Here is a 14,505-nt window from a genome sequence, read left to right as displayed (position 1 = left end):
ATGCTGGGAGAGCTGATTCTTTCTAGTGTGCATGCCTTAATGATAGGTGTCCATGCAGGACTGTGAGTGGTGTCCATGCATTGGTATGGCATGCAGGGCCTGGCATTGGGATAAGTGAGATGTGATGGTGGGATGTGTGGGACGTGGTTGAGTGATGGGAGTGAGGGTGAGGGTGGGGGTATGTAATTACATGCAGGTAGGGGGGTGATAGAAGTAAAGAGTTGACTTACCAGAGTCCAGTCCTCCGCCTACTCCGGCCAGGCCCTCAGGATGCAGGATTGCCAAGACTTGCTCCTCCTATGCTGTTAGTTGTGGGGGAGGAGGTTGGGGTTCACCGCCAGTCCTCTGCACAGCGAGTTGGTGTCTTGCTGCAGTGGAACGTACCTTCCCCTGTAGGTCGTTCCACCTCTTCCTGGTGTCATTCCTAGTTCTTGGGTGCTGTCCCAGGGTGTTGACCCTGTCCATGGTTCTCCGCCAAAACTCCACCTTCCTAGCTTTCAATATCTGCTGCACCTGTGCTTCAAATAGCTGTGGCTCTACCCTGATGATTTCCTCCACCACAACCCTTAGCTCCTCCTCTGTGAAATGGGGCTGTCTTTGTGGTGCCATGGGTGTTGTGTGAGGTGTGTAGGTGAGTGTGTATAGGGTAATGTGTTGGGGTGTGTGATGTGGGGTGTGTGGGTGATGTATAGGTGTAGGTAGTGTGTGGCTCTGGTTTTGTCTGTGGTCTTGGTGTCTGTCTCGTGCCAATGGTTTGTAGTCGTAAAGGGTTGTGGGTAATGTGGGTGTGTGTTTTATAGTGGTGTGGGTGCGGTGTGTGTATGGGTGTCAGTTGTGTGTTATTTAAATTGACCAATGCAATGTTGTTTTGTATGTGTGTGTCCATTTGGAGCGCGGTGATATGTACTGCCAATGATTTACCACCATTGAATGTCCGCTGTGGTGATTCGTGGGTCATAATGTGATGGGCGTTGCTCTGTTGGCATAATGGTGTGGATTTTGATACCGTCAGTTTATCACTGACCTTTGGTCTGGTGGAATTGTGTATGTGGCTGAATAGTGATGGATTGGTGCATATGTGTCACAATATGGTAAATAGATATCCGCTGCGGCGGCGGTAAATTGGCGGCAGTCAGCGTGGCAGTAAATGGAATTTACCGTCAATGTCATAATTAGGTCCTTTCTGTCTGACTTTTGCTAATTATCCATTAGAGAGTTTTTTGCTCCAAAATCCATCCCTCCCTTCCAATTGTTTGGCAGTTTTTTACGAGCAATGTTTATACACATCAAAATTGTTTTTCTTTGAAATAAATGTGTTTCCCTAGCCCCCCAAGCAGATAGATCACTGCATACACCTGATAACTACTGACGTGTTTAGCTTGGCACCCTTGAAGGTGCAGGTCCTGTCCTCTGGCCTGCTCTGGCACTGAGTGGCTCCCTGCGGCCAACTCACAAAGGGGAAATGCATTCTCATTCCAGCTGGCCTCCTTAGTACCATGTGAGCGCCTCGCTCCCTTTCCGCTTCCCACTCGTCGCTAATCAGCAGCGTGTTTCAACACTGTGAGTAAAAAGCATAAAGGGAGAGCCACGTGTGGCAAAGGCTGAAAGGTTATTTTTTTAATAAACTACATCATCAGCAGCTTGAATTAAAATGCTTTGTTAACCTCTGATCCAAGGGAAAACCACAAAGTTATCGTCGAGCGAGCTTGCATTAATAATGAGCAGTGAAAGCCTGGGCATTGAAATTCTTCTGATGTTATTGGATGAGAGGGAAGGCATCCTTTAATCATTTTGTTTTGAAGAACGCATTGGCGCTATCTTTGAAGATGAAAATTTCAGACCAGCTTGTCAAAAAGAGGTAACATATTTCTCTTCTGTGCTCCAATTTTCACTGACAGGGGCCATACTGCGGGCATCGATCAGTGTATTGTCATGGTATGGTTATCGGCGACGGGCAAACGATGCTGTTACAGGGTCAAAGTGTAGCTGCAGCTTGTGTGAGTATAGAGCGCCCGTGGCACAATGCCATTCATGCATAAGGCTCACCAGTTTGCTTCGCGGCTCTGAAGTCAGCTGTACACTTTATATCAAGTCCTGGGCCTGTATTACGTCAATCTTGCATTGTGGGGGGTACACTCTGTGCTTGCTTTGGTTGAGACAACATTTGTATTGCTGCAATAGATTCGGCAGTCTCTTCTGGAGCTTATCAGAGTGGATGTTACTTAATGGTTAGTGACCTTGATCACGACTAAGTAATAACATACCAAATAATTAACCATACTTGAAATGCTTTAATCACAGCAGAAACTGAATCCGAATGAAACCAAAAGCCTCACTCAGACCCAAATTGTTCTTCCATAGCTTTCTTTCAGTCCACATTTGGTCAACCATGAATTGTGATACAGTGCTGCACTTGATATGGAAGGAGTCTCATACCTTGATTGACTGAGGTAAAAATTGCATTTGAAGGGAAGATGCACAGCCAACTTATGCATATGAACACTCTTTGGGCTAGATTTAAGAGAAAATGACGGTGCGCACCCGTCGCGCACTGTCATTTTCAAAACGCAGGGATGCGCCGTATTTATTAGAATACAGAGTACCCCTGTGTTTCCCCCTGCGCTGGTGCCTAATATGCTGCATCATAGTGCAGGGATGCCTGTGTTGAGGGAGAGATTGTTTTTGTGCAGGAAGGAACACCTTCCTGCAGAAAAACAATCTTAAATGGCAATTTGCTCTTTCTAGGTGTCCTGCAGAATACAGCACACGTAGAAAGATTTCAAAAAAACGAGGAGAAATGAAATGCTTTTATGGTATTTATATTTACCGAAATAAAGCTAATAATGATGATGATGAAAGCATTTCTCCTCGTTGCACCATGCTAACACCACCCCTGGGGTGGCGTTAGATTTCAGCGCTGCCTCAGGTTTACGAAAACTCATACATCTGTGGCAGCGTAAAAATGCAATGAGTGTTGCTATGGCACACCCACAGCAACACCCATTGCACACCTCCTCCACACAAAGTGCTGCATGTGAAGGGGCTGTATTTACAAAAAGGCGTTAAGCCACAGGTTGCTTAACACCTCCTAATAAATATGGTGCAGTGCATATCACCCTTGGAGCGTCACTAGAGGTGATGCTCGGGTAGCTCTATGGGCTCTTAAATATGCCCCTTCTTTCACTCTTGTAACAAGGTGGGGTTATATCAATATCCATTGGCGTAACATAAGTCCCCACAGCCCCCACAGTGCGAAGCACAGGGGGGGCCCTCAAGTTTTTGTTTTGCCACTGTCAATATCAATATTAGAGCGAATGTCCTGCACCAGGGATACAAGTGTGTGTTAGGAGGGTCGGAAAAACAAGCCAGGATTTCACTATCAATCAAATGTTCTGGCTGAACAAACACAGAGGAATACAAACCACGAGTTGAGTCCCGGCAAGGAACAGCCTCACACCTCTCGAAGATTGGCAAATTGGGTATAATTAAAGTAGACAGGAATCCATAATTGACAAGACTTAGAAAAATAGTTTAGGGTAGATTAAATCTTATAATTATTCCTAGTGTGTTGGTGTTTATCTATAAACATATCATTGATTTGGTTTGATAAAATATGAAACAATATATTTTATATAAGTGCAAATAACATTATAAGTAATGACTGGATATTTGGTTTCCTCCTGTCACGGAGGGATGTATCACCTCTGGCAGTGTGTTGTTTCAGATGGAAGCCCGGGCACAGGAAAAAGTGAAATATTTCCTATCTTTTATCTTTTGCATTAAAATTCACTTTTAAATGACATTAAATTAAGACTTCTGCTGTAAGTAGGATACAGCTGTGCTTCCATGCAGTTACCTGGAGTCGCTCAACATTGACAATAAGAAAACACAAAATTGTTGAACTCTTTCACAGGAAGCAATTAGACCATGGGTACTCACCAACATTTTCACAGGAGCTAAAATGTTTGGTCCATGATGTATCCTCTGAGGGCCACACTAATGCCAGCAGGGTTGCTGTCGGGGGTTTAGGGACAGGGCCGGCTCTAGCACTGGTGGCACCTGGTGTGGCACTGACAGTGTTTGTTTGCGCCCTACAATAACTACTTTCACCATGGATTCCTTTGCTGCCACTCTTTAACAGCGCCTCTGTGAAAGCTGATCTAATTAATAATAAATGTGCATTGATAAGTAGTAAATAATTTTATATTAATTAGGTTAATATAGAGAAATTGAGTGTTTATAGAAAATGTGCCCAACTAAGTGGCCACTGTCCATGTACATTATTGTTAAAGAGATGGCATTTACTGTTTAAATAATGTACACAATAGAATAAAATGTATTAGTAGACCATATTAACGTATAATAGATATGTATTTGCTTAGACTTATGCATAGATTAATTGAGAAATTTGGAGCCTACTCAACAAAGACTCATGCTGAGTTTCATGATAATAATAAATGTGCTTAAATGTTTTTTTGATGCAAGGAAAGAAACTTTGATGTTCATTGTTCTTTGTAGACACAGAGTTGACCAAATAGTTTGTAATGTTGCCACGTTGAACTTCTTGTGAGAACTGTCTGTTGTAATGTAATGTGCCATTTACAGATATAATTGTAACATTGGTGCATGAGAAGCAAATGTTCTCAGGATTTAACAATGGATTCACTGACAAGAGTATGAATTGCAACTAAACGTTACCTAACAGAAACTGGTAGCAGGAACAGGAGATGAGGAGCGAATCGTCGACGTGTGAAAGACTGTCTAATTATATCACAGATTTGAGAATTAATTATTATTGGTTCAAGTGTGAACAACTGATATTCTGACCAATGACAAAGTGAGAAAATACTTTGGGGATTTTCAATATACCCTGACTACATTTGGCAGGAGAGTTAGTTCAAGAGAGTCTGAGTTCCAATTTGAGTTGCAGAGAGACCAGAGCAAAATTAGATGCCCTTTTTTAGATGCATTACTTGCTATTGAGTCTTAGATGATGCCCTTCTAATTTGGTTCAGTTAACTTAGAGCCCACTGTGGCTGAGCTGGTCCCTTCACTTCCCCACTGCAAATGCTGACTAGACGGATATCCGACTGACGAAGAAGTCTCTGATTTCTGATCCATTACAGGAGAGGTAAAATGAGATGAAATTGTGTTTTATTACAGGTTTTTGGCTAGGTACCAAAAGCTATATTTTTGTTAGAGCCATAGCCATATGTTTTCCATCTCAACTTTTGTCTAATTTTTCCTTTTTGCATGAAAGCCAATCATGCCATTTAAATTAGACAGTTAGCTAGCACGTCCATGTTCATTAATCATTAATAACTAAGGATTGATTTTGTTCAATTGTGAATGTCTAAATGTATGCTAAATCATTATTTTAGTTGTTGTTGATATTGACTTGCACATAAACTCTTGAATGTTTGGTGTTAAATGCGTTGGTGAAATTAAGATTCTTCCACCGTTTTGGTCAACCTGTGATGTTGATATATGTCTATCAGCTGATATTGAGATTGCTTTACGTGGCATTACAATTGTTAATATAGGGAAATACACATTAAAACTTTACAAAAAGGTGGGTTATTCATGGTCACATGAGCCATGGTGCCTGAAGTTTACTGACTCAATCTTTGATAATTGATTAGTGTATTTTGATGTATTACTGTTAATTGAGTTATAAGTAAGGTTCGTGCCCATGGTAAATAACTCTTAATTGAGTCGAAAGGTCCATCAAACCTCTAATGCATCCCCTTATCAATAGATTTGAAAAAGACAAATAAGGCCAGATGCGCTCACACCTATCAAGTATTCGTAAGCACACTCTCTCAAATGCATTTAATTCACCTTACAACGCCACTCATACTAGCACAGGGTGTCAGAACACTTGACATGATACGCACATTACACAGAAACAATCAATCATATATGTGTAAATCAGTGTATACAAAATGTTTAATGAAATAATTAGAACTACAAGGTGTAGAAGTCATGTAATCCATAGTGGTAGGCAGTATAGTTTAAGAGTGCTTGGTGTGGAGAACAACAAACTCAGAATGTAAAACATAAATCCATTGTGGCGAGTTCCATCTAATAATAAAAATTGATTTCTACCCAAATGAATCCTTTTTGCAACATTAGGATAATGAAAGACTTGGGAAAAATCATAACACTGTAATCTATCCCTTGCATTCTGCATGCACCTCTTAGAAGACAGTTAATATCTCTCTGTTCTATATTAGGATTTTAACTTATAAAGTGCAAGTAGTAAAATGATCTCTCTAACAAAAGCAGTAACCCACTTACCAATTTACATTATATGCACTTTGTGATCTGCATGGTACATGTTCTGTGCAGCGGGCATATTAATCCTCTGTGCTACCATAAAATGAATCACAACTTTCAATAGGCAAAACTCTGATCTCTCTCCAGAAAGAACATTAATCACCAGAGTTAACTTGACATTTGTATTGTTGCCTGAAAATTGCTTGAGCTAAGAAACGAGGCAACAGGTGCTTTTAAACCGAAATTGAATTGCAAACTTGGAGCCCCCACCAGAAATCAGCACCCACTGTGATGGCACCGGTCACACCGCCATAAAGCTGGCCCTGTTTAGGGAGGTGGGGTGGCAGTATGATGGGTGTAGGGGAAGCAAAGCATATACATCTAGTGGATGAATTCCATAATGTGAAACCAGAAAACCTGGGATCAATCCTGAGTTGCTCACTTATCGAAATTCTTTGATCACGGCTTCGCCACTGATCCAAATTGTTTGGACCTAGGCAAATCCTTTAGTTCACTTTGCCTCCTTTTTCTTCACTATCACATATAACAGGACTTCGACACACATGATATCAAAATCTGCACTGGACAAAATCTTCTCCTGTGTTTGATTTAATAAATTATAGGCCCTCATTACGACCCTGGCAGTCCAAAGACCCCCAGGGCCACGGTGGTGGTCTCACTGCCGATGGGCCGGCGGTGAAAACTGCCACATTCCGAGAGTGGGGGGTTGGCCTCTGCCAAACCACCACATTTCAGCTGGGAACGCCAGGGTGGTAGGACAGCTGACCTAGAGGACAGCATCTCCGGGCTGGCGGTCCTATGAAGACCGCCACAGGTATTAGGAGTTGCCTTTCCGCCAGGGTTTCCATGGTGATGGTGGCACCGCCATGAAAACCCTGCCAGAAATGCTTCAGGAGACAGGAAATTCCTTTCCTGCTGCTGGCAGATGACTGACCCATATCCCCCTTCAATTACATGACACCCACTTCCATGACAGCACCCCCCTCCCCGCATACACCATACACCATATTACCGCTTGTAAAATGGTAGGCGGAGTCCTTTTAGCATGGCAGTGGCGGGGTGGAACCATCTCTGCGCCGCTGACTACCAGCACGGTTGCTGAAGGATTTCCACCCAAATTGTAGCATAAATCGTTCAGTAGACGTAGTATGGTGATCGGAGGAGCACCAGCACTGGCGGTCTTCTGGCACCTGTGGATTTGGAGGTCTTAGGAAAAGACCAAAAAGGTGGTGGATTTAGTTTATATAAATATAAAGATAAAAGTTAGAAAACAATAATATTGTCAGAGGCCATAGGCCAGTCCATTTCGCACAATCTATGTGCCAAAGGCACTGAATGGTGCCCCTACTTGACTCCTGACTGCCATGTAACCTCCCCAGGTAGGGGCATCAAGGGGGCAGCAGGCACCTCAGAGACATTTGGGGGGTAGTGGGGAAGGAGGGTTTGGGTTTATACTGAGGAGGGGAGAGGGGTTAGGGCTTAGGCTTGGGGGTTGGTTTTGGCTTGGGGAGGGTTGGCTCTTCTTGGGAGGGGTCAACTTCTTGGTGGGGAATGGGCATGGGTGCTGGCAGGGGGTAGGGGGGGCTTAGGAGGTGGAAGGGAAGTCCTTGGGGAGGGAAACAGATCTTTTAGAGTAGTCACAGGGGGGAACAGTAGGGAAAAGGTTAAACTCTAAGAGGAAAGCTTCCTCACACATGGGGATGGTCATTACAAAAGGGTTTGGGTGTGGAGGTAGAGGGAGTGATTTAAGAGGTGTTGGTGTGGATGTCTTGGGTGCATGTTTGTGGGAGGTATGCTAGCAGGTGGTGGGTGTATGTTGGGTGGGTGAATGAGGGAGTTTAGCTGTCTTGGGCTGAGGCTGGTGGAGGTGCTTGGAGATGCTATGGTGGATGGGTGTCTGTCTGTTGGAGTGATGACTGCAGGTATGGTAGATGTACTGCATGTAGGTGTGTCAGTGGATGTGGTGTGTGAGGGTGTGGTGACTGGGGTGGATGGCTGACCTCTACATTTCACAAGTTTCTGCAAGGTACCTGGGGTCAGTCCATGATGCCTTCATCATGTGGAACAGCAACATCCTACTGCTGAGGACACAACAGTACACAGAGAAGGCCCAGCTGGTCGGTAAGCCATATATGTCATGTGTGTCTGCAACTTTTATCTGCTACCAAATGCGTGGATGTCCAAGATTTAAGTTTGCCTCTTTGCAATTATTTCTTACAGGGAACTCTGGCTACCCAAACCATCTTTCGTTGTTGACACATGTGAGACACCCACCCACGACAGGGGAAGTCCGCTTCAATGAGGCCCGTGGACAGACAAGGTCTGTCATGGAGTGGACTTTTGGGCTTCTGAAGGCAAGATTCCATAGCTTTAAGCCCTTCTCTACTCAACCACCAAAGTATGTCACATTATTGTAGTCTGCTGCATTCTCCACAACCTTGTCCTGAGTAGTCAAATCCCATTTTTACCAGATATGGGGAAGCCAGCAGTTCTAGTGGGTGAGAATGCAGATGTGCCAAGTGAGGATGACTATGATGAGATTGAAACTGGAGACAACCGGGCAAATCTCATCAATCAGTACTTCACCTGACTGTAGGTATGTCATGTCCTGTAATTTTACTAACTTAGTGGGGTATTGGAGGGGGTTAGGGATGCTTCACAAGGGTCTTAGTATGACCATCAGACAGGTCATAAGTGGCTTCACAGCATAGTACTCAGATGTGCATGCAGAATACTACATTGAGTAGTGTGCAGCTTTTTGATCGCCATAACCTAAGTTTGTCAGAGTTACCAATGTATATAGGACATAGCTGTATGACTTTTTACGATCATTCCTGCCTATACCTTACGTATTACATTTATTATTATTTTGCAGATTACTCCACCAAGTCATCCCCATTTGGCAATATCTAACAGTGTCATGGGCACGTGTGATTTGCTGACTGACATGTGAAGTGAAAATGGATTGAACCAGGTACTGTCAAGCATGAGATTTGTGGTGTGTGAGGTCTATGCCCAGACTCTCAGGAGAGTGGTATGGTAGTGTCCTATTCCACACTATAGACTTGTTTGCCAAAGTAAGTGGGCCCAATGGTGCCATGTGTGTGGTCTTGTATCTCTGGCACGTCATCCTGTGCAATCCATACCGTCAACCATCTTAATGACTTGCTTTGGTAATACCTTATTTGTATGTAGCTGTCACTGTGTTTCCTCATTTCAGGCTACTGTGCATGTATATCAAGATTGACATAGGTGAGTAGCATGCCTACTGATATCTGTCCATGGTAAGTGGAAGGTTCCATGACTAGGGGTATTAGTACAGACCTCTGTCTGTATTATGGGTATGGTAATTGGGGAGGCATAGTGTGGATATTCGATAAGGCTTCAGCTGATGATACAGTGAACCAATCAGTTTGACCTTTCGAATAGTAAATGACTGACATGTCTCTAACTTCTGTTATCTGTGGGATTATTCACACCTATGCTGAGTCATTAAAGTGAGCAGCAGTACTTCACTTCCAATGGCCCAGGAACTGGAATTGGCACCACTTGGCAAGTCAGGATTCTCAGCAGGAGAGCCTAGGTGCTGTGAGAAAGTAGCCTCTTTCTAGCCTTGTTACCCCCACTTTTGGCCTGTTTGTGAGTGTATGTCAGGGTGTTTTCACTGTCTCACTGGGATCCTGCTAGCCAGGGCCCAGTGCTCATAGTGAAAACCCTATGTTTTCAGTATGTTTGTTATGTGTCACTGGGACCCTGATAGTCAGGACCCCAGTGCTCATAAGTTTGTGGCCTATATGTATGTGTTCCCTGTGTGGTGCCTAACTGTCTCACTGAGGCTCTGCTAACCAGACCCTCAGTGGTTATGCTCTCTCTTTACAAATTGTCACTAACAGGCTAGTGACCAATTTCACCAATTTACATTGGCATACTGGAACACCCTTATAATCCCCTAGTATATGGTACTGAGGTACCCAGGGTATTGGGGTTCCAGGAGATCCCTATGGGCTGCTGCATTTCTTGTGCCACCCATAGGGAGATCTGACAATTCTTACACAGGCCTGCCAGTGCAGCCTGAGTGAAATAACGTACACGTTATTTCACAGCCATTTACCACTGCACTTAAGTAACTTATAAGTCACCTATATGTCTAACCTTTACCTAGTAAAGGTTGGGTGCTAAGTTACTTAGTGTGTGGGCACCCTGGCACTAGCCAAGGTGCTCCTGCATTGTTCAGGGCAAATTCCCCGGACTTTGTGAGTGCGGGGACACCATTACACGCGTGCACTATACATATGTCACGACATATGTATAGCGTCACAATGGTAACTCCGAACATGACCATGTAACATGTTTAGGATCATGGAATTGTCACCCCAATGCCATTCTGGCATTGGGGAGACAATTCCATGATCCCCCGAGTCTCTAGCTCAGACCCGGGTACTGCCAAACTACCTTTCCCGGGGTTTCACTGCTGCTGCTGCTGCCAACCCCTCAGACAGGTTTCTGCCCTCCTGGGGTCCAGCCAGGCTTGGCCCAGGAAGGCAGAACAAAGGACTTCCTCAGAGAGAGGGTGTTACACCCTCTCCCTTTGGAATAAGGTGTCAGGGCTGGGGAGGAGTAGCCTCCCCCAGCCTCTGGAAATGCTTTGATGGGCACAGATGGTGTCCATCTCTGCATAAGCCAGTCTACACCGGTTCAGGGATCCCTCAGCCCTGCTCTGGCGCGAAACTGGACAAAGGAAAAGGGAGTGACCACTCCCCTGACCTGCACCTCCCCTGGGAGGTGCCCAGAGCTCCTCCAGTGTGCTCCAGACCTCTGCCATCTTGGAAACAGAGGTGCTGCTGGCACACTGGACTGCTCTGAGTGGCCAGGGCCAGCAGGTGACGTCAGAGACTCCTTCTGAGAGGCTCCTTCAGGTGTTGCTAGCCTATCCTCTCTCCTAGGTAGCCAAACCTCCTTTCCTGGCTATTTAGGGTCTCTGCTTTGGGGAATTCCTTAGATAACGAATGCAAGAGCTCATCAGAGTTCCTCTGCATCTCTCTCTTCACCTTCTGCCAAGGAATCGACTTCTGACCGCGCTGGAAGCCTGCAAAACTGCAACAAAGTAGCGAAGACGACTACTGCGACCTTGTAACGCTGATCCTGCCGACTTCTCGACTGTTTTCCTGGTGGTGCATGCTGTGGGGGTAGTCTGCCTCCTCTCTGCACTAGAAGCTCCGAAGAAATCTCCCGTGGGTCGACGGAATCTTCCCCCTGCAACCGCAGGCACCAAAGAACTGTATCACCGGTCCTCTGGGTCTCCTCTCAGCACGACGAGCGAGGTCCCTTGAACTCAGCAACTCTGTCCAAGTGACTCCCACAGTCCAGTGACTCTTCAGTCCAAGTTTGGTGGAGGTAAGTCCTTGCCTCCCCACGCTAGACTGCATTGCTGGGAACTGCATGTTTTGCAGCTACTCCGGCTCCTGTGCACTCACCGAGGATTTCCTTCATGCACAGCCAAGCCTGGGTCCCTGGCACTCTTACCTGCATTGCACGACCTCCTGAGTTGTCCTCCGGCGGCGTGGGACTCTCTTGTGCAACTTCGGGTGAGCACCGATTCACTCCACTTTGTAGTGCCTGTTCTGGCACTTCTGCGGGTGCTGCTTGCTTCTGAGTGGGCTCTTTGTCTTGCTGGACGCCCCCTCTGTCCCCTCACGCAATTGGTGACATCCTGGTCCCTCCTGGGCCACAGCAGCATCCAAAAATCCTAACCGTGACCCTTGCAGCTAGCAAGTCTTGTTTGCAGTCTTTCTGCGGAAAAACACTTCTGCACGACTCTTCACGACGTGGGACATCCATCCTCCAAAGGGGAAGTTTCTAGCCCTTGTCGTTCGTGCAGAATCCTCAGCTTCTACCATCCAGTGGCAGCTTCTTTGCACCCACAGCTGGCATTTCCTGGGCATCTGCCCACTCCTGACTTGATCGTGACATTTGGACTTGGTCCCCTTGTTCCACAGGTACTCTCGTTTGGAAATCCATTGTTGTTGCATTACTGGTGTTGGTCTTTCCTGCAGAATTCTCCTATCACGACTTCTGTGCTCTTTGGGGAACTTAGGTGCACTTTGCACCCACTTTTCAGGGTCTTGGGGTGGGCTATTTTTCTAACCCTCACTGTTTTCTTAAAGTCCCAGCGACCCTCTACGAGGTCACATCGGTTTGGGGTCCATTCGTGGTTCGCATTCCACTTCTAGAGTATATGGTTTGTGTTGCCCCTATCCTTATGTGCCCCCATTGCATTCTATTGTGACTATACATTGTTTGCACTGTTTTCTATTGCTATTACTGCATATTTTGGTATTGTGTACATATATCTTGTGTATATTTGCTATCCTCATACTGAGGGTACTCACTGAGATACTTTGGCATATTGTCATAAAAATAAAGTACCTTTATTTTTAGTATATCTGTGTATTGTGTTTTCTTATGATATTGTGCATATGACACTAGTGGTACTGTAGGAGCTTCACTCGTCTCCTAGTTCAGCCTAAGCTGCTCTGCTAAGCTACCTTTTCTATCAGCCTAAGCTGCTAGACACCCCTCTACACTAATAAGGGATACCTGGGCCTGGTGCAAGGTGTAAGTACCCCTTGGTACTCACTACAAGCCAGTCCAGCCTCCTACATTGGTTGTGCAGCGGTGGGATAATTACTTTGCAACTACTTACCACTTTTGTCATTGTACTTTTCATAAGAGAAAAATATACAAAACAAGTTCAGTGTATGTACACCTAACCAAAAAGTTGTGCTTTTCTTCTCTCACTTCTTTTACTAAGTGCTGAAAAGTACCTCTAAAACTTTCAAAAAGTTCTTAAAAAGTTTTTAAAAGTTTTTTTCTGTTCTTTAAAAAGTTCTGAAACTTTTTCTTTCTTTTTCTGTCCCTTAAACCTTCTCTATTATGTCTGGTACAGGTCAAACTCTAGATCTGTCCAAGACTGCTTATGACCACCTTAGCTGGAAGGCAGCAAGGAGTCTCTGTGTAGAAAGAGGTTTAGAGGTAGGAAAGAATCCCTCTAGAGAACTATTAGTTAACATGCTAGTTGAACAAGATAAGACTTTTGTTGGCACTTCTGGTGAGAAATTAGCTGATGGTTCCCACTCTGATTCTGGGGCACCCCTAGCAAAAGATTTGGGAGAGAATCTTTCCAACCTGCCCCTTAGCAGGCCACCTAGCATAGCTGGTACTGATGTGAATTCACATCACAGAAAAAAGTGTTGCTTCACATCACAGTAATAGTGTTGCTTCTCATCACAGTAGAAGTGTCACTTCTGTAGGCCAGAATGTTAGTGTGCCATCTGTTAGGGCCAGGTCTCCCTCTGTCCATTCTCACCATTCTTCTGTTTCAAGACATGCCCAACCCACCCACCCTGATGACAGAATGTTAGAAAGGGAGCTCAATAGATTGAGAGTGGAACAATCCAGGCTGAAGCTCAAGAGCAACAGCTGGATTTAGATAGGCAGTCCTTGGAAATAGAAAGAGAAAGACAGAAATTGGGTTTTGAAATCCATGGTGGCAGCAGCAGTATTCCAAATAGTCATCCTGCAAAAGAGCATGATTCTAGGAATCTGCACAAGATAGTTCCCCCTTATAAGGAGGGGGATGACATTAACAAGTGGTTTGCTGCACTTGAGAGGGCCTGTGTTGTGCAGGAGGTCCCTCAAAGGCAGTGGGCTGCTATCCTATGGCTATCTTTCAGTGGAAAGGGTAGGGATAGGCTCCTTACTGTAAAGGAAAGTGATGCCAATAATTATACAGTTCTTAAGAATGCACTCCTAGATGGTTATGGCTTAACCACTGAACAGTACAGGATGAAGTTCAGAGAAACCAAAAAGGAGTCTTCACAAGACTGGGTAGACTTTGTTGACCATTCAGTGAAGGCCTTGGAGGGGTGGTTACATGGCAGTAAAGTTTCTGACTATGAAAGCCTGTATAACTTAATCCTGAGAGAGCATATTCTTAATAATTGTGTGTCTGATTTGTTGCACCAGTATCTAGTGGACTCAGATCTGACCTCTCCCCAAGAATTGGGAAAGAAGGCAGACAAATGGGTCAGAACAAGAGTGAACAGAAAAGTTCATACAGGTGGTGACAAGGATGGCAAGAAGAAAGATGGTGAGAAATCTCAAGATAAGCATGGGGATAAGGGTAAAACCAAAGATCCCACTTCA

The sequence above is a fragment of the Pleurodeles waltl genome, chromosome 3_1 (assembly GCF_031143425.1).
Source record: "Pleurodeles waltl isolate 20211129_DDA chromosome 3_1, aPleWal1.hap1.20221129, whole genome shotgun sequence".
Lineage (NCBI taxonomy): Eukaryota > Metazoa > Chordata > Amphibia > Caudata > Salamandridae > Pleurodeles > Pleurodeles waltl.
The sequence above is the reverse complement of the archived record's forward strand: the minus strand, read 5'-3'. Positions refer to the sequence as shown.